Raw genomic sequence first — 21574 nt, forward strand, 5'->3', positions numbered from 1 at the left:
TTCATGCAGAGGTGAGGCAGAGCTGAAAGTAACAAATTACATTTACTCACCTTGCTGTAACTGAGTTTTTTGTGTACTTTTACTTTGAGTAGTTTTTAAAATCTGTACTTTACTTTTACTTAAGTATGTTTAAAGTATTGTTGGTTACTTCGCTACATGTTAAATCATATCCGTTACTGAGTAAAAATAAATAAAAAAGTAAGGTGATAAAGACGCGCCACGGTCGGATGATTGATTGATGGGCGGGGGAACGCGCAAAAAGAACCATGGAGAGGGACGAGACAGGCGCAGGCTAATGCAGACCCTCAATTCAATTCTTACGAAAGAAACCCCTGGCCATTGACGCAAAGCGATTGTTTCATTCAGGTAGGGTTCATGCTCTTGAGTACGGAGTTTGAGAATTGCCGACCGTGTTTAACCGCTAATTTGCACGATGCATTTTTAATACATGCGCATTATCTTCCGAGGTCTAGCAGCTTCGCGTCAAGTCAAACAACTTGAGAACGTCCTCGAGAATGCGCAGATCATTAGACATTGCAGAGAGAGAGAGAGCGCGAGAGAGATAGATTGAAAGACATCAGGTACACAGGTCTGGGAGCTAATAAACGTGTAAAGGATGTATAGTGTATAGCCATGGCACTCATCTCATTATATGTTCATTTATGTATATAGTTTAATAACAATGTATGTTACCAGCAATACATCAATTACAACCTTCATATAATGATTGTATTTACTAGCTGCTGACCTCATATTATTTTTGCTTCAAAAGTGCATAACTCACCTGTAAAAATCATTAAATAATTCCATAAATGTTTCTTAGTTATAAAAAGCTTTTTATTTTATTAACATTTGTTATTGCACTTTAATTGTAGAGATGTTTACAATTAAAAACATAGTTTGAGATGTATATATCCTTCCTTTGTGAACTATACTAGAAACCTCTCCCCGCTGTAAAAAAGTAACTCTTAAAATTAAAATGACTTTTTACTTGAGTAGATTTTTAGACCAGTAACTTTACTTTTACTTAAGTAAAATATTATTAAAGTAACTTTACTATTACTTAAGTAGAAAATTGTATTACTCTTTTCACCTCTGCATTCATATGTATTAAAATTAAATTTGCGTCCGTTCATAGAGAAAGAGAAACGTTTTCTATCTGTACCCATTTCCTTGCAAGTACAATTTTGCCTGTATTATTGGTGTCCCCTTCAAAAATTGTTCTTGAAAAATTTTATGTTTATTGTCCCCCCCAACATTTAGATGAGATTTTCGCCCCTGATTGCAGTTACACATATTTGTGTTTATATATTTCTACTGATAATACCATTTGGTGTTATGATTTATATTCTGTTAGGTAATTTATATTAATCTGAGAATGGATATTATTTGTAATTATGTTTTGTTTCTTTGTAGACCATTACATTTTATTACCTTAATATGAGAACAGATGTTAAATGTCTCATTCTGAAGACTTTCCTCCTCTCCTGATTCTCTAACCGGAATCTGGTTCATATTTGGCCGCCTCAATCAGCTGTTATTAGGTACTGCCACAATCATTTTTAATAACCTAATGTCTAAACACGAAATCTGCTATTTCTAGACCATTATAATAATTGTAACCCTTATTTTCTGTTGTAACACTCCAGTCTCTTTGGTGTGGATAAACATAAATAAAACACGGGTTACACCGGTAATATTTCACGTTTCATATTTTATTCGGAAGCATCGGCAGAGAAGCACTAACAGCTGCTTACGCACACACTCTACAAACTTTTCGCTCTCTCTCTTTTTTTTTTACACATGCGTACTTCCCTTTAAGGGGCAGATGCACCAGAAGAATAACATAGAAATATATGCACAATATGAAAACACTTAAATAACTATTAGTGTTTAAACATAAGTTCTTCTCCCTTTCCGTTTCCATAAATCATAAATCAAAAACAATAAAATAAAATTATAATTCAACAAATTCAAGGTTACAGTCTTCCCCTGTTTGACAAAGAAATGTCCTCGTTTCTACTTCAATATAATACTGAAAAGTACATAACCCATTCATATATCAACAACATACATAACAACAACTTAAGTGCATAAATACTCTGAATAAGTACTGCAGCACAAAATAAACAAAAATACAGCCATGTGGTATAAATTCACTCCACAGAGATACTTAGAACACATCCCGTACATGCCGTAATGCTTTGTAACAGATCAAAACAATTATTAACACAAAACCATATGTAAACTGGTTATATGCATTTGACAGTACATTTAACAGTAAAGTACAGAGAAACAATATGTGAATACCACCTCAACAAACAAAATCATTCAACTTGACAGGTTTTTTAACAGTGTTAATTTCGTTGACGAGAACCTTTTTTCACGGACGAAGACTAAATAAAAACTAAATAAAAGTCAGATATGATGACGAAGACTGTAACGAAATATAACTGACACTTTAGTCAACGAATAAAAATAAGACGAAAATGTTAGGGAGGGACGAATGGAGAAGAGATCCAATCAGAGCTACACATTTTGTGGGGAAAGTTTTGTGGGATCCAATCAGAGCGAATCTTTGAGGGTAGGTTGATCTACGCAGGCAGTAGAGGCATTTTAAAAACCCGCGGCAAAGTTCGTTTTCACAACAGGTTGTTTACATTATATTTAGTTGTACATTCTTCGTTACCCAGCTTTGGCTGATTTCAGTTGACTTCGCTCGTTAGCAACACGCTAACATGTTGCGGTGCACCCGGACTGAAGACATGTCTCATTAACAACAACAATGTCATAGCTACCATCTAATCTGGTCACACTTCAAATATGACAAGACAACAGCCTGTAAAAATGACTCATCCAGAAATACAAGCAAAGGTAAACATGCACGCTAAGGTTATTTTATAAGATAAACCACCGTGTTTTCGCTAATCTTGGAATAACATAGAAACAAATGGAATACACATCTGAACTGTATTGATTGTATTGGATTGTCTGAATTAATACTGAGTATAAATATTCAGTGTCCTCAAATTGAATGAAATGTGTAACGTTACTATTATAGTATATGTTGTGGTTTTACATGACTGGACAAAGTGCGTGTGTAAGAGCGTGTGTGTGTCTCTGTCTGTGTGTCTGCGCGCGTGTGTGTCTCTGTCTGTGTGTCTGCGCGCGTGTGTATAGGGAGAAGGCATATCTTTTTCAGGGACCATGTATATTTTTTAGGTAGAGCGGGCCTTATGCTTATTTTATGTGATATTATCTTTTGTGAAAAAGCCACGGTCAGTTTTTTTGACATTAAGAATAAAATAAATACGTGTTTTCTTTAACAACCATTAAATCTGTCTCTGTATTGCATATTCAAACCTTAATACCATTCCATAACAGACTAAAAAACTTAAGACTAGACTAAGACTAAAACTCTTATGATATTTCGTCGACTAAAACTAGACTAAGACTAAAATATTTCAGATGACTAAAATAAGACTAAAACTAAATGGTGTGTTATTCAAAAGACTAAGACTAAGACTACATCAGAATTTGCTGCCAAAATTAACACTGTTTTTTAACCACACGGCCACTACGAGTCTGCTGAGGAGGGTCCACTGATATTACCTGTTCAGTGACCTGAGAGACTGTAGGGGAAACACCAGGCCGTGGCATTGAGTCCAAATCAGATGCAGAAAGAGTTTGAGATTGACATTCAGTTCTTGACCCACAAGCATTTAGTTTTTCAGGTTTGTTAGGTACATAAGGCGGGGTGGTTGGGCGGAAAGGCAAAGCTCCTGACAATGCAGTGAGAGGAACTGAGTGAGGAGCCTTATCACTATCCACAATAGGAGGCCCCAAAACTGGCAAGGTAGGAGCAGGTAAATGTTGAAAAGCACCCTTACATGGCTTTAAGCGATTGTGGTGGACAACCCACTTTCTGGACTGTGGATTTTGTGGATCTGTGATCTCATAAGTTACACCAGGGTTGTCCCCCTTGTCCATTCTTCTAAGAATTTGAACGGCCCTTTCCATTTAGGAGCCAGCTTATTCTGCTTTTGAGCTGGATCGTCCAAAAACACAAAGTCACCTGGCTTATGTGGGTGGAAAAAGGTATTTTTGTCATACTGCTGTTTCTGACCGAGTTTAGCAGCAGCAGACTGCTCAGCAGCATCTTTGAAAGCATGGGACAAACGCGTGGTCACATCACGAGCATAGTCCGCAGGGGTGCCTGGCGTACAAGATGTGAAAGCAGGACTACAGTTCAAAAGGATATCCGCAGGTAGTCTTGGTTCTCTACCATGTGCAAGAAAGAAAGGAGAAAATCCAGTGCTGGAATGAACACTAGAGTTATATGCCAACTCCACTTGAGGCAGATATCGCTATCACTTTGTTTATGTAAATGAGGAAGAGTCATATCACTCCCTGGTTAAATATGGTGTACCGCAGGGATCAGTTTTAGGTCCTATCCTGTTCTCGTCATATATGCTACCCCTAGGAGACATTATCAGGAAACAGCATAAGTTTTCACTGCTATGCAGATGATACCCAGCTTTACATCTCCTCACATCCCAGCGAAACCCACACGTTTTCTAACCTAACAAACTGCATTAGCGATGTTAGTGACTGGATGGCACATAACTTTCTTAAGCTCAACTTCAATAAGACAGAGATACTTATTATTGAACCGAATCGCTACAAACATAATATGTCAGATTACAAGTTGCACATAGATGGCTGCACTGTGGTGCCATCTTCCTCGGTTAGGAACTTAGGTGTGATGTTCGACAGCAACTTATCCTTCGATAGTCATATCGGCAACGTCTGCCGCACAGCATTCTTCCATCTTAGAAATATCTCAAAAATACGCCATATACTGTCTACATCTGACGCAGAGAAGCTTATCCATGCTTTTATGACCTCTAGAATAGATTATTGTAACTTGCTACTCGGGGGATGCCATGCAAATCAGGTAAACAAGCTTCAGCTAGTTCAAAACGCTTCTGCAAGAGTGTTTACTCGATCTAAGAAGTATGACCACATAAGTCCAATTCTGGGATCTTTACACTGGCTACCAGTTAATTATCGCATACAATTTAAAATATCACTTATCATCTACAAAGCCTTAAATGGCCTAGCACCCTCATATCTTAGAGAATTACTATCAGAATACAATCCATCACGTGCACTGCGTTCGCAAAATTCTGGTCTCTTAGTCATCCCTAAAATATCAAAAGTGTCTAAAGGTGGAAGATCCTTTTCCTACTTAGCCCCTAAGCTCTGGAATGATTTACCAACCGTTGTCCGAGAATCAGACACAGTAGATACCTTTAAATCTAGACTTAAAACTTTTCTCTTTAACAAGGCATTCACATAATTTGTTTTAGTAATGCAGGGTTCCCGTGGGGTCTTAAAAAGTCTTAAAAAGTCTAAAATTCAGAATGTTAAATTTAAGGCCTTAAAAAGTCTTAAAAACACCCAGATTTTTATCCCAGGTCTTAAATTTAATTTACCCAAGTCTTAAATTTCTTACCTCTTTTCATTCCCAAAAAGCGTTGTCGGCAGAAAATAAAATAGTAATTTAAAACGCTGTAAACAGTCAGATCACAACACCTGAAATATAGCTTATGGCGGCCATTCCCAAACTGTGGTCCGCGGACCACTAGTGGTCCGTGAGGGTACTGCAGGTGGTCCGTGTAAAGACAAAATAAAAATATGTATATTTTGAGAATATGCTGTGTTGTGCTTGAACGAGTTCATTGAACAAAAGTTGAACGTGATCTGAACGTACGCCTGATGAATGTTACTCTGAACTCGTTGATTCTGGTGCCTGTGAACGGCATGCTCTTTCAGTTTAACGTCGTTCAATAGGGTGCCAGATTTTTATATTCTTCCAGGCGAAAACCCGACTAAAACACACTGTAAACAGGCCTTAATGTGTAGCGGAAAAAACACCCAATCTGGCAACACCGCCACCAGTCAGTGATCACCAGTCACGCTGCATGCGTAATCAAAACAACACAGACGCTGCTGATATTCCTGGCGCGTCACTCAAATAGTTTAACATTAAATAATATCATATTTTTCTTAAATTGTTAACGATTAACATAGGCTGCTAGTGCTAACGCATATTCTGGATCTTGAAATAGACTCTGACTAAGCTCACGCTATTTAACGTGCACGTGTGGTGTGCAATACCTGCGAGTTGTCATACACGCAATGCCTCGCAGCGCTTCTCGCCCGGGGTGCGACCCCCACCCGGCTAGCCTTTCAAGGTATGTGCAAGCAAATACAAAAATTAAAAGACAGTCAATGCTTATGTAAACCCCGGTTGGATAAGGATTTAAAGTTGGACATGAAGATGAAATCTGACGCATTTAGCTTCAGTGTTAAAACTGATGAAATAATTGCTGTCTGTGGTTCTATATGGGGCTATAATGGCAATCTTTTTTTTTATAATATGGGAAAAAAGAACTATAAATTAGTTCATTTTTGGAACTGTGAACTAGTTCAAAATTTTGAAATATGAACTGAACTAGTTCATTTTAAAATTTGTAAACTGTGAACTGAAGTAGTTCATGTAGAAAGTGAACTTTCCCAACACTGAGAATATGTATATAAATAATATTGATATAAGAATATTGATATACATTTTTAATTAAATTGTCAAGTTATTGTGTGATTACTAAAATAGGCCAGTGGCGCTCGGCTGTGACATTCAAGTTCAGTGCCGTACAAAATAAGATTGCTGTATGAATATGTGGCAGCTGTTTAGTGCAGTAAACTTTCTTTTAAGAAACCGGTTGTACTGATGTGATGACCAGTTATAGTTTTAGTGCTAGTAAGACTATTTAGATGTGCAGATTAATTCGGGACTTTGTGTAGACATATTTTATAATAAGTATTATGTTGGTCCGCGAAAATTCTTGATTACAAATAGTGGTCCACACACACAAAAAGTTTGAAAACCCCTGGCTTATGGCACGATTTGCGTGGATTATGACAAAGGGCGGAATGTTTCTTTTTAGAGACCCACCATCATACACTTTCTGCCTCCGCCATTAAGTTAAATATCAAAGTTTATATTCTGAAATAAGACCATTTCTGAAATAAGAAATGCGACCCTTTGGAGGCTACAGCCTTCGGATTGAACAACGGTCTTAGTGGATAACGTTAGCAACACATATCAAACAGCCTTTTAATGGTAAATTTTATTTTCTTAATGCAGATTAATCCGTTATTGTGTAATTAGAGAGGCTATTAAACCTGATGGCAGTATATAGTGCATATTTATGCATAAAACGTATGGGTGGAGTGTTTTTTTGGCTCTGTGATTCTGTATTCAATTAAATGCAATACATTAATTTATTAATAACTTGTTTAATAAAATGCATATATTAATGCTTTTAGGGATTAATAATAATTGAAAGTGATCTTTTGTTCATTGTATATTTATAAACATGCACAAGATATATACACAGCACACAGTCAGTTGTACATTAAACATTATGGGGTGGTTTCCCGGGCAGGGATTAGCTTAAACCAGGACGAGGCCTTAGTTTAATTATGACATATAACTAGTTTTAATAAACATGCCTTACTAAAACCATTACTTGTGTGCATTTTGATAAAGCTCTTATCCCTGTCTGGGAAACCTCCCCTATAAGCTTACGTACTACAGAGTGTGATGCATTTTAAAGCTTTAAAGTTGTATGAGGCAGTGTAAAACTAGGCACAAACCAGCAGCTGACCATACTGACTGATCTAATATTAGTGAATTTTATTTTTCAAAAAACATTGTTAATAGAATTTTATAAAAATACTACTTACACATATTAGTGTGATGTATAAATATTGTAAATCAATGCATTTCTTGACTATTAATTAAGAAAAATCACAGCTCTTTGCCTCTAACTCAATGTATTTTAAATGGCTCACTATGAGCCATTTTTGGGCTTACATTGTCAGAAGTCTCTTCCTAAAGGGCTATGGGTAAAATTTGTCGGCGCCAACACTCGCGGTCTAATAGAGTTAAGCATAATGTATTTCCATGTATTTTGATTATCTGTTTTAAAACTGCGTTCATTTAATATTTTTCTATAACTGAATGAATAAAAATAGAACGTTTTAAGAATTTCTGAGATCATTTGAATGCTTCTAGTAATGTGTCGTGTTGGTCTTAAATTTGACTCATAATGGTCTTAAAAGGTCTTAAAAAGGTCTTAAATTTAACTTGCTGAAACCTGCAAGAACCCTGGTAATGGGACTCATCTCACAATAGTTAGCTTGTACAACCTAATAAATAAATAAACTAAATCATCATTTTCGTCAACACTTCAAAGCATGGTAAATGCTATTAATATTCTTAAGAAATATGTTTAATCTCTCCTTACTCGTTTACATATGTGCAGCAAACCATGAGCCGGGCATAAACTTTCAAAAACAAATGTCACGTATAAAATAGAAAAGGCTTACATATAAGGAAAAGAAACGCTACTCTGTGCACATACAAACCACAATACAATGCCAAAACTTCAAAACTAGACCAATAAAACCCCAAATCGGGCCATTAATTGCCGAGCGCAGAGGAGTGATTGAAAGCTATGTATGGCATTATGTTATCACTTGCTCTGCCCTCCTCCTGAGGTTTCTGAGTCGAGTAGGGGAGTACTGTGAAGCCCAGACAGGCATCAGGGAGATGGCTGGCGCAGTCTCGTCCCCGTCTCCCCTTTACTCCCTTGCTCGTCCGGATTTCCCGTCCCGTGCATTTTTCTTGTTCTCCATAAACCGACCTGTGCAGAGTCTTGTCACTGGGGTGACGTTGTATCTTCAATACCTATACAGTCTTGTTCAAAATAATAGCAGTACAATGTGACTAACCAGAATAATCAAGGTTTTTAGTATATTTTTTTATTGCTACGTGGCAAACAAGTTACCAGTAGGTTCAGTAGATTCTCAGAAAACAAATGAGACCCAGCATTCATGATATGCACGCTCTTAAGGCTGTGCAATTGGGCAATTAGTTGAATTAGTTGAAAGGGGTGTGTTCAAAAAAATAGCAGTGTGGCATTCAATCACTGAGGTCATCAATTTTGTGAAGAAACAGGTGTGAATCAGGTGGCCCCTATTTAAGGATGAAGCCAACACTTGTTGAACATGCATTTGAAAGCTGAGGAAAATGGGTCGTTCAAGACATTGTTCAGAAGAACAGCGTACTTTGATTAAAAAGTTGATTGGAGAGGGGAAAACCTATAAAGAGGTGCAAAAAATGATAGGCTGTTCAGCTAAAATGATCTCCAATGCCTTAAATGGAGAGCAAAACCAGAGAGACGTGGAAGAAAACGGAAGACAACCATCAAAATGGATAGAAGAATAACCAGAATGGCAAAGGCTCAGCCAATGATCACCTCCAGGATGATCAAAGACAGTCTGGAGTTACCTGTAAGTACTGTGACAGTTAGAAGACGTCTGTGTGAAGCTAATCTATTTTCAAGAATCCCCCGCAAAGTCCCTCTGTTAAAAAAAAGGCATGTGCAGAAGAGGTTACAATTTGCCAAAGAACACATCAACTGGCCTAAAGAGAAATGGAGGAACATTTTGTGGACTGATGAGAGTAAAATTGTTCTTTTTGGGTCCAAGGGCCACAGGCAGTTCGACGACCCCCAAACTCTGAATTCAAGCCACAGTACACAGTGAAGACAGTGAAGCATGGAGGTGCAAGCATCATGATATGGGCATGTTTCTCCTACTATGGTGTTGGGCCTATTTATCGCATACCAGGGATCATGGATCAGTTTGCATATGTTAAAATACTTGAAGAGGTCATGTTGCCCTATGCTGAAGAGGACATGCCCTTGAAATGGTTGTTTCAACAAGACAATGACCCAAAACACAATAGTAAACGGGCAAAGTCTTGGTTCCAAAACAACAAAATTAATGTTATGGAGTGGCCAGCCCAATCTCCCGACCTTAATCCAATTGAGAACTTGTGGGGTGATATCAAAAATGCTGTTTCTGAAGCAAAACCAAGAAATGTGAATGAATTGTGGAATGTTGTTAAAGAATCATGGAGTGGAATAACAGCTGAGAGGTGCCACAAGTTGGTTGACTCCATGCCACACAGATGTCAAGCAGTTTTAAAAAACTGTGGTAATACAACTAAATATTAGTTTAGTGATTCACAGGATTGCTAAATCCCAGAAAAAAAAATGTTTGTACAAAATAGTTTTGAGTTTGTACAGTCAAAGGTAGACACTGCTATTTTTTTGAACACACCCCTTTCAACTAATTGCCCAATTGCACAGCCTTAAGAGCGTGCATATCATGAATGCTGGGTCTTGTTTGTTTTCTGAGAATCTACTGAACCTACTGGTAACTTGTTTGCCACGTAGCAATAAAAAATATACTAAAAACCTTGATTATTCTGGTTAGTCACATTGTACTGCTATTATTTTGAACAAGACTGTATGTACATGTGTGTGTATGTGTATATATATATATATATATATATATATAAGTAGTTATATGGGGACGGCATTCGTCAAACTTTTATGACCCCCTCCCCCACCCGGTGACAGTTGCTGTCTGACAGCTCGTGTTTGACAGGGGGGCGGGACCATCAATCAAAATCTGTACAAGTTGTCAACTTTAGACAGCGAGTGTTTTATCGTTTTATGGCCGGTCATTTAGTGGTTTGTTTTTCCTGTGTGTGTGTTTTATGTCAAGCCTATGCTTTCATGTTTAATGACAGGTTGTGTTTTCGACATTTGCTGTCTCTATCTATCACCCCTCCTTTTTCGACCCGTGCGCGTCTCAATACTGCCTGTCACACTGCGATGTGTGTTGTTGAATCTAAAGTTTTGCAACATCAAAAGTTTATTTAAAGGCAATCACTAATCATATATATATATATATATATATATATATATATATATATATATATATATATATATATATATATATATATATATGTATTAGATGTAACTGGTTAAACTTAAAGCCGATATTTTCTATCGAACTAGTCTATTTTCTGTTCAGACACAAAGTTTTCTGATGCTGATATTATGTCAGTGTGTGTTTGTGTGGGGGTCGTGTGATGTAATCTTTGAAAGTTTATGACCGAACCTTTATTGGGGAGCGACAAGAGATCTCCCGGACTCAGTTTGGATGGAGCAGAGCTGTTATACTCAAGTCTATTGGTATGTATGTGTTTCGCTGTGTTCGTTCCAGTATTTTGTCTGATTTATTTAAAAACTAAAAAATCGATCTCTGGTCTTGCAGCGAAATTGTCTAAACTGGTATTAACTATTCCTGGTAAATCGCGGAGAAGAGTGGAATGAACAAAAAAAGTCAGACCGAGACTAGAACCTCCCGCAGCGTAACACGGAAATCTTGGAACAAAAGAGACGCCGAGTGGCTCGTGTTGTCCGGTGTGTTTTTATTTAATCCTGTTACAATAGATTTAAACAAACTGATTTGGTTTAATATTTTCTAATAACATGTGTTATCTGTTTTAAAGGTTTGGATATCAGCGGCAAAGCGAACGTTGTGTGTATTGCAAAATATATAGTGGATCTCCACGGTACGTTTATATTGTATAAGAAAAAAGTTTTAATTGTTTTATTTAGATATTTGTCCTAATAACTTGTTTTTATCTGTTTACAGGTTAGGATACAGACCACAACGCTTTGGACGTATCTTTAAAAAAGAGAAAAATCAGAGACTTTTTGGATTTGTCTGGGACATTTTAAACATTTGTGGCAAAATGGATTTAAATCGTTTCGGATACTGGATACCTGTGTTTGATTTGTCCACAGAGCTTGTTTAAGACGTCTTCACCTCATTTTAGGGTTTATTTTTAATTAAAGAGCACCAATTATGCTAATAAATTAGCACGTTAGCACGTTATTGTAATATCCCATAGTACATACATGTTATTAAAACTTGAACTAATGCACTGTGAGTCTTATAAATTGCTTACATACCTCACCGATTTCTGCATGTCTGGAAAACGCTCGGTTTAGTTCCTGTCTCCGCCTCCCAAAATGTCTAGTGTATTCGGATTGGTCAGATGACTACTCAACTGTTATTGGTCAACTGGGTTCGGCGTGTGTTTGAAAAGTTACGCCCCTGACTACGCGTGGATTTTCTGGTTCTGACTGAGAGTCACAGGCAACGTAAACAAGCGCTATATTTCTCTATAAACGATGGTGTCTGTACTGCCTTACCACTTCAAGCTCGATCCAGAGAGTTCAGACGGCCGTTACGATGTAAACGATCTCCGTCAATGAACGCGATTGGATTTAACTTTTTTAGGTGTCCTTAGCTCTGCCAGAATGCTAAACGAAGACGAAAATGTGTTGCAAAGACATCCAAAAGGTAATTATAACGTACTACATTACTTTGCAAACTATATGGAAACACCAAATGTAGCACATAGAAGGTTTTATTTGAAATGATTATAAAACTATTTCACTTATTAACATTATTTTACTATAGTAAACTTTATTATAAAAGACCGCTTACATACTATATTACTGTGCAAACTATATGGAAACACCAAATGTAGCACATAGAAAGTATTTGTTGAAATGATTATAAAACTATTTCACTTATTAACATTATTTTACTATTGTAAACTTTATTATAAAAGACTGTTACATACTATATTACTGTGCAAACTATATGGAAACACCAAATGTAGCACAAAGAAAGTATTAATTGAAATGAATGTTCTACATTATTTCACTATGGTAAAGTTTATTATGAAAAACTGCTTACTTATAAGTGCTATGTTTTTACTTATTAGGTTTAAGGAGAATGCAACAGGTTCCAGGGCCTCTTACCTGCGTGATTCATCATCCAGGTTTTGCACAAATTGTCTAAATCCCTACACACAGAACATTTATTGTACCGACTATAAGCCTTTGAGGTGCAGGACTAGAGTACGTTTTATTACATTTTTAAACCAATAACACTAAAGTATCATTATAGTAACAAAGTACCCAAAAGAACAAAAGATGCAACTTTAAAGAAAATATAATAGTCAGTCAAAAGTTTTATTTATTTATTACAAATATATATTTAAATGTTAAACAATATACAAATAAACATACTTTAGTAACCATATTGTGCTCTTGTTTCAAAAATTGTTCAATTCATTTCTTACAGCTATCTATTCAGATAAATGGCATATCAAAGCTTTGTCAGCTGGTGCTATCTAAGACGACACTATAAGGTTATCATCCTGTCGTGTGTTGTTCTCCAGATACGCTTGGAGCTTCCTGATCAGATCGGTCACAATTTTGGCTTTCGACGACCCCTGCACTGAAGATGGCATGCAATCACGTCCTCCTTTGAAGGTCTCTCAAACTGTGATGCCAGGTCCATTGGAATCGGGGTTTCCTTCAGCTTATCTTCAAATACCTCATCAAACACAAGCCTGATCACATCCTCCACATAACTGTAGAAATATTGCAGTCAATAAATCTTTTGTTTTGATAATTTATTTCCCTGCTTCATACATTAAGTTTTTAATTATGAATGTATTTGAAATAAAACATTACTGCTTACGGTATGTCATTTGTGTTTTGGGAACATAGCCTTGTACTTTCCCTCTCCTGCTTTTGTTACGGCTTGGTGACATTGTAATGGATGGCTGCAAGGTACAAATACCTGTAAAATATAAACAAGCAATTAATTTATTGTAAAAGTAAATACTACTTTATTTAACACAGTTACTAAAATACTTAAATACCTGCACAGCATTCCAATAAATGAGAAAATCAATTTTTTTTGCTGCAAATCTGAAATCTCAGGCTACGGACGGCAAAGGCATCCACTGATGATGATGATGGAAACATTGTGAAACGATGCTACTGCCTGGATTCCTATTATTATGCAGAGAAAAAAAACTTTGTCATCATCAGTTATACATTTAAGACTGGTAGTGGTTTCACTAGGTAAATACATAATATGTGTTAAACACCTTTGCTCCTCATATGCCAGTCTGACTCCTTGTACTGTGTGTAATGATGTTGCATGTTTGCATACAGTGTAGAAGGATGTGTACAGCTGCGAATCTAGGATATAGACAAATAAAACAAACATGTATTCAGTCAAAAAGAAATATTATAACAATAGAGTACAACGACTATAAATCGTTAGACTATTCATTAAAACGTAAATGTATTACATATTACATGGCCCAACATTAGCAACACACATTACGTGTTTACTTCGTTTCAAAATCTAAGAAAGCTTCAAGTAAATACAAAGTAAAATACATATAACTTTAAACAAATCATCTGTACTTAGAGTTTCTTGAGTTTGATCATGAGAACAAATTTTACCGGTAACAGTTTAGCTGGCATTTGTATTTGTATTTATCTTAGCAAGTTTGTAAACATGTCTAAACCAACATCGATAAAAAAAACGAAAGCCTGCATAATTCCACATTCACGTGTGTAAATATGGTACGTTGTTTATGAAATACAGTATTACAACACAAAACAATTAGCTTGCAAGCTTAGCTCTACACGCACATTATGTTAATCTCCGGTTACCGGTTACGTAACGTACAGTAAAAGGCAAATAATAAACATGAATACTTACAGTCTGTGATCCAGAAGTGCACAGTAATCCAACTTTCAAGAGGAGACGTCGCGCAAATCCAGCTTCGGTTCATGAGAAGCAGTTATTGTGAAAACTCCGTGAACAACTTCTGACTGGATTTTTCCGGAACCGTATTAAACATGATGTCCTCTGTGGAAGTCCATAAAGTGCTATTTTGCCCTCGCATCTAAAGAGACAGCGTCTACTCGAGAGATTTAATCGCTTAAACAATGAAACAAGAGTTTGCAAACAGAGTCAAAGCAGGGACTCCCAACCTCCGCCATTTTAGCTCTCTTCTGACTCTGCGCTCCCCACCCCACCCTCGTCTTTGAGGGCGTACCCAAGCAAAGCAGAGAGGGCTGAACTATGATAATGTTGGTCTTATCTAAGTCACTAATCCCAGGAAGTAAACTGTTGCCTACAATCCGAGTGTTTTTTGTAGTCCTCGAACGTTAGAGACGATAACTCGCGTCATCGTTTTCTTTGAGGTATGTACTTTTTGAATATCGTTAGCATGTACTAATGCACACTTACACACAAAAGGATGTTTAAAAACGTGTATCCCATAATAGGTGCTCTTTAAAGGCTTCTTAAAACATGTGTGAAAATGTGTATATTATACAATGGCCCTCATTTATCATTCTTGCGTAGAAACGGGCGTATATGTTGGCGTAAGATTACGCTTACACTTCTCTCACCGCCTGATTTATGAACCTGTGCGTAGCTCTGAAATTCAGGTGTACGCAATATCTGCCCTTCATAAATGCGGCGTCTGAAAACGATCGTCATAAGAATAACACGCCCATATAAATTCAAGTCTCCACCTCCCCCACGCCCTCATTTTACGACATTGACACATAGAAGACGGCAAAGACGAGAAACCAGGGAAGTGGAAAGAAACAAAATTGTTTTATTTGGTAGTTTAAAGAGCGTGATTAAAGACACATTAATGATTGCATGACGTTTTGTAATATTTGTATTATTATTTTTATTATTAATGATGCTTAATTGATATTTAGAAGAATAATTATTTATTATTATTATTATTATTATTATTATTTAATGTTGCCTACATCTAAATTATATGTCTGCTTAATGGTTCGGTTAAGTTTTTTTAAAATAATATTTTAAAATGATGCAGTAACTTTTGTAGTGTGTTTTTCTGTATTTACATACAGTTGTTTGTTAGCTAAGATCCAGTTTGATACGGAGCTCCGGATATAATTCAAATTAACAATTTGTTTCCACGACATCCACATGTTTTACTAGGCTAATTCATAATTTGAAGTAATAATAATTGTAATAGTAATTACGAAATATTATAATAATTCATTCCAAGGAACAAACTGTTGAATATTGGGAACGAATTTTATATTTATGGCCATACTTTAAACTAAATAAGAAAAAGAAGTGTCCATAATGTAGCATAAAAGATAATTCGTGGCCGCATGTCATCATGATCGGATTTATGGCTCCATTCAACACAAGCATTTTACCTTACCTATTCATGTGTAGCTATTTATTTATCATCGAATAGTATGTAACTAGCTTACCTTTTGATGCATTATTACCATGTTTTCGTAGCACATCCTTGTGCTTTCTTGCAATGTGCCGCTTCAGATTCCAGGATGAATATTTGCTGACTTTTACAGTCTCTCCGCACTTCCTTTCAATGTTTTATTCCTGTCCAATCTTAACTTTGATTTTTACTTTACATTTATGTATAAGGCTTGAATTCCATAACTTATTGCTAGACGTTTTTACAGATTCTCGAACTAGCAAATTATCAAAGGGCGTTCTGGGTTCAACGAGCGGTGCTGAGCGAGCGAAATTTTTAGAGAGGCGCTTTGATGGTAATATTACCGCACCGCTCAAGGCTCCGCTCCGCTCACATGTTTTGCCCTGAAACGTCAGGTAAAGCGCCCATGCTCTCAACTGAAGGAATACATATGCCTACAAATCAAATGCTTTGGTAAAGTCTCACAAATTAAACATTGAAGTACATGTTGCATAAAAATAAACATTGAAGTTTATAATAACTATGTTTTTGTTTTTTTACAGTGGGTCATCATAATATATCATATATTTTAGTTTGTCAGTGCGTTTTGTGGTGTTAGGAATTGTTTGCGCATTTCTGCACTAACTCAAAATGTGCGTACACCACCTCCTGAGCTGGCGTAGGATTTGAGCGCGCCGTACGCCAACGTCCATATTGATAAATCTCAAAGTCACCGTGGTTTTGGGTGTACGCTAGGTGTACGCTGGAAATTTGGTGTACGTACTTTTGATAAATGAGGGCCAGTGAGTATTATATTGTCTGCTCTGACAAAAATAAATTATTATTTTAGATTTTAGGTCAATTGACTGCGTGTGTTTTATGTCAAGCGTATGCTGTTATGTTTAATGACGGCTCGTGTGTGACAGCTTGTGTTTTGGCATTCGATGTCAGCTCTCACCCTTCCTCCCTCCTTCTCACAAGCCATGCATTCTTTCACAGGGGTGCGTGTTGTAAAGCGAGATTTTCTAAAACTCAACGTGGGTAAAATAATTCCCCATTACGGTATCAAAAAAGTAAATGTTTATTTTAGATTTAGACAAATCATGAACAATGCTATGATTAAAACTTTTGTTTGTAACATCACAGGTTATTTAATTAAATATTCCGTATACGGGTATAGTTTAAGCAATGACCTGAGCCATTACTACAATCTTTAGACGATAGTCTAAACTAAATAAATTTTTAAACGGCTCAGGAATTCCGTGAATCTTTTCATAACCTACTCTATAGTTTCACGCGTATTAAAGATCCGGCGGTGCCTGACAAAGCGCCGGGTGAGTGTTCATATATGCCGTTTTAAAATAACCTTAATAAATGTAATTCTGTCCACTATGGAAAAATAGTGGGGTTTATTTTAGATTTAGGGGATTCTTTAACCAAGGCTCTGATTAAGACATGCACCGATGGTGACAGAGAACTTATGTATGACGTTAATAAACTTTTTTAAATGTTTTAAGACGTCTTCAACTCATTTTAGGGGTTTATTTTTAATTAAACGCTTCTTAAAACATGTGTGAATATGTGTATATTATACAAAGAGTCTTATATTGTCTGCTCTGACAAAAATAAAGTATTATTTTAGATTTAGGTCAATTGACTGCGTGTTTGACAAATATAGTATGATATATACGTTTGTTTTGTCAATAGACTTCTTTAAAGTCACGCAAGAATAAAATATTTTAGTTGTAACTGGTTAAACTTAAATCTGTTATTATCTATTTAACTATAAGCTATATTTTTCTGATCAGATATTTTTCTGTTTCTGATGCTGTTCTTATAACAGTGTGTGTGAGATGATGATGGCTGTTCACAGCAGGTGGCGGGTTGTAAACTAGGGTCTTTTTAAAACTGTAGTGGTAAAAATGTAATAGCACACTGACAAAAATAAAGCATTTGGTTGTAACAAATTATTTAATGAAATATTCAGTATGTGTATAGCGATGAACGGTGTCAAAATCACCGGGGTCCCAACAATACTATAGTCTTTAGACTAAAGGGTATTTATTTTAATATAAATAAAATCTTAATCTTTTCGTGCACAATATTCTGATCACGCCATTATATTGTGTTCCAACGTTTACAATAGAGAACATACGCGGATGCGTGTTCATATACACCGTTAAGAAACTTTTTTTAAACGATTAAAGACATTTTCAAATCATCTTCTGGGTTTTGTTTTAAATTAATGACATCTTAAAACCAACTGGGAATATGTGTTTATTACACAATAAAATGTAATTCTGGCCGCTCTGACAAAATAAGGGTTTAATTTTAGATTTAGGGAATTCTTTAATCAAGTCTCTGATTAAAACACATGAATGCGCGATCCACCGTTGCCAGAGAACGTACGCTGAGGCGCTCTTATGGCGTTAAGAACCTTTTTATTGTTTAAGACATTTTGACCCCATTTCCTGGTTTTGTGTCCGCTGTGGATCCCAACCTCTATGTGTTTATTATACAACAAATGCAATTCTGTCAGCATTTCTAGTTTAGAACGCCTCTGATTTAAACATGAGGGTTTTAAAATGAAACGGCCATGTGACTTTTATGACAAAAGCTATTCGATCTTAATTTTTTGTTTTAACATCCAAAAGTTTTTATACACATTCCATAATTAAACATCTAGGTGTGTATGAGTAAGTTTATATCTAATGTCACATGAGCAGCACCAAATCGCGCTTGTGTCTGTGTGTGTGCATCCAGTCTGTTTATGTGTGGGCGTGTTTATGAGCCCGTGTCTTTGCAAGGTGTGTGTGCGTGTGTGTGTGTGTGTGTGTGTGTGTGTTTGCATGGGGGTCTATGATGTCTCTGTTTGTTACTAAAGTTTTGATATTAAGTCTGTCACCAGGTGACTATGGTAGGGCAGGAACCAAAAGTGGCGGAGAAAGGTTCCGTGAAGATGGTTTCCGCCCAGACCCGATTTTAAGAACACCATTTCGCTTCCTGGTCTCCCTGGCAACACAGAGTGGGAGAAAATGAGCAACAGGTGTGGCAAATGTAGTTGAGAGACACGATTGGAGGAGGGAGTAAAGCCAAGCAACATAAAAAGGTCCAAGGAGGCACAAAGAGGAGAGCTGTTTTCGGGCGTGAGTCCCTTTATGCCTTGGGCAAACTGAACCACACGCCCCGTCCCTGGAGGAGCCGAAAGGGCGCCGTTGATCCGCGATTTACCTATGGTGCAAGGAAAGAGTGCGGCTGCCAGAAGAGGCGAAAAGGACGGGGCTGTGCAAAATTAAAGGGACACCACACCGGTGTGCTTGTGGTGTACTTTGTATACGCTGTGTTGCTGCTTTGCAGACGGACGATGCTGGCTTGATCGTTCCCCTGGGGAAGAGAGAAAGGCACAGTCAGCTAGCGAAGGAATACTGGGAGACTTCATTCGTGAGAGAGCTGACACAGAGCATTCAACAGTGCAGATATTAGAAATCATTGACAACGAAGAGTGAGTCACAGCTGTAATACTTATCTGTATATTACTTGGAAGAGGAGTTGCTGGGTGTGTATTTGCCTTGTGTTTGAGGTCCCTGGCCCCACTGGAGAGGGGAGCGTGGGCGAGCCGCGGGGTGACCGGAAGCACGGACGTAGCAATTGGTAGGAAGCACCGTTCTCCAATCGAGCAGTGGCCCTGTGGAAAAAGGAAGCGCAGGTGAGCCAGAGGAGTGATAAACAACACGCCGGGCCTGTGAATAACACAAATCTCACTCTCATCGGTGGTCTAGCTATCGCCCAACTATCCTCTCGAGGGAGTCGTAGCCAGGTGGCGAGGGCGATCTAAAAACCACGTGAAGTTGTATAAGAGTGCTGTGGGTGAGTTTCACTGATTGATGGTGTTTACGTTTTACTTGCTGTGTGTATGCTGTGCTTGTAGCGCCCAAACTGCCCTAGCCTCGGACGAGTCGCGAGACGACGACATCTGTTGTGGCCTGGGTCCTACTGGAGAGTGAGAAGATTAAGCCCTGTGCCCCGGGCGTGTCAACGAGAGCGTCGCTCCTCCAAAGAGCAGACAGTGGTGAAACCCAGTGAGTATCGTAGGAAGTGTACCGTGCGTATTGAGGGTCATAGCTGTGTGTGCACTGACCTTTCCAACAGAAGCTCGTGGTGTGCGGGGCCCCGACGAAAGTTCGCCCCAACTCGTGACCCCGGCCGTGGAAGTAGGAGGGGGAGTTCGGGAAGCGTTCGGCTCCGTGCCACTGAGCCCACTAGTCCCTACAACGCCCGGACAGCTTGAGTGGATGGGCGAAGGATCACGATGCACTGACGCTGTAGCGAAAGTCCACTGTCTGTGTGCGAACGAAGATCCCCAGTGCTGTGAGTAATATATCCTGTGAAGTGAAATTAACCTGTGCTTATAGCAAACGCTTACCTGTGTGCTAACGAAGGCTCTGTGCGAACGAAGATCCCCAGTGCTGTGAGTAATATATCCTGTGAAGTGAAATTAACCTGTGCTTATAGCAAACGCTTACCTGTGTGCTAACGAAGGCTCTGTGCGAACGAAGATCCCCAGTGCTGTGAGTAATATATCCTGTGAAGTGAATTTAACCTGTGCTTATAGCAAACGCTTACCTGTGTGTTAACGAAGGCTCTGTGTGAACGAAGATCCCCAGTGCTGTGAAGTGAAATTAACCTGTGCTTATAGCAAACGCTTACCTGTGTGCTAACGAAGGCTCTGTGCGAACGAAGATCCCCAGTGCTGTGAGTAATATATCCTGTGAAGTGAAATTAACCTGTGCTTATAGCAAACGCTTACCTGTGTGTTAACGAAGGCTCTGTGCGAACGAAGATCCCCAGTGCTGTGAGTAATATATCCTGTGAAGTGAATTTAACCTGTGCTTATAGCAAACGCTTACCTGTGTGTTAACGAAGGCTCTGTGTGAACGAAGATCCCCAGTGTACGGTGTACATTTTAGGACATCCTCAGATGTCAGAGTCAGGTGTCAGACATCAGATGAAAAGGCATCAGGTCTCAGAAAAACCGATGTCAAGTTTAAGAAATTGCACAGTCATTTCTCAGACATCAGATGAAAAGCAGTCAGGTCTCAGAAAAAACGCTGTCAGAAAAAACGGAGTCAGACGAAAAGTTCTCAGATGAAAAGTTATCAGAGTCAGGTATCAGACATCAGATGAAAAAAGTCAGGTCTCAGAAAAAACGCTGTCAGAAAAAACGGAGTCAGTCGAAAAGTTCTCAGATGAAAAGTTATCAGAGTCAGGTATCAGACATCAGATGAAAAAAGTCAGGTCTCAGAAAAAACGCTGTCAGAAAAAAAGGAGTCAGACGAAAAGTTCTCAGATGAAAAGTTATCAGAGTCAGGTATCAGACATCAGAAGAAAAGGAGTCAGGTCTCGCACAACAAAGCATCGGACAAAACGGCATCAGAAGATTTTACACGTGGCCCACCCCTTCACATGACATCACTATTG

At 37.9% G+C, this 21574-nt stretch overlaps 2 long non-coding RNA genes across 2 annotated transcripts; one reads left to right on the top strand and one right to left on the bottom strand.

Moving 5' to 3' along the window:
* The first annotated feature begins 10967 nt into the window (after positions 1 to 10967).
* On the top strand, positions 10968 to 11565 carry LOC135745427 (uncharacterized). The gene is made up of 3 exons (XR_010531238.2): positions 10968 to 11183; positions 11266 to 11414; positions 11504 to 11565. It is a non-coding gene; the product is annotated as an uncharacterized lncRNA (long non-coding RNA).
* A 1459-nt stretch (positions 11566 to 13024) lies between these two features.
* LOC135745434 (uncharacterized) lies at positions 13025 to 15160 on the bottom strand. Its single transcript, XR_010531239.2, has 4 exons — positions 14599 to 15160; positions 13742 to 14066; positions 13558 to 13659; positions 13025 to 13447 (listed from the first exon to the last, which is right to left on the bottom strand). It is a non-coding gene; the product is annotated as an uncharacterized lncRNA (long non-coding RNA).
* Positions 15161 to 21574: the final 6414 nt, after the last annotated feature.

Source organism: Paramisgurnus dabryanus, chromosome 12 (genome assembly GCF_030506205.2).
Source record: "Paramisgurnus dabryanus chromosome 12, PD_genome_1.1, whole genome shotgun sequence".
NCBI lineage: Eukaryota > Metazoa > Chordata > Actinopteri > Cypriniformes > Cobitidae > Paramisgurnus > Paramisgurnus dabryanus.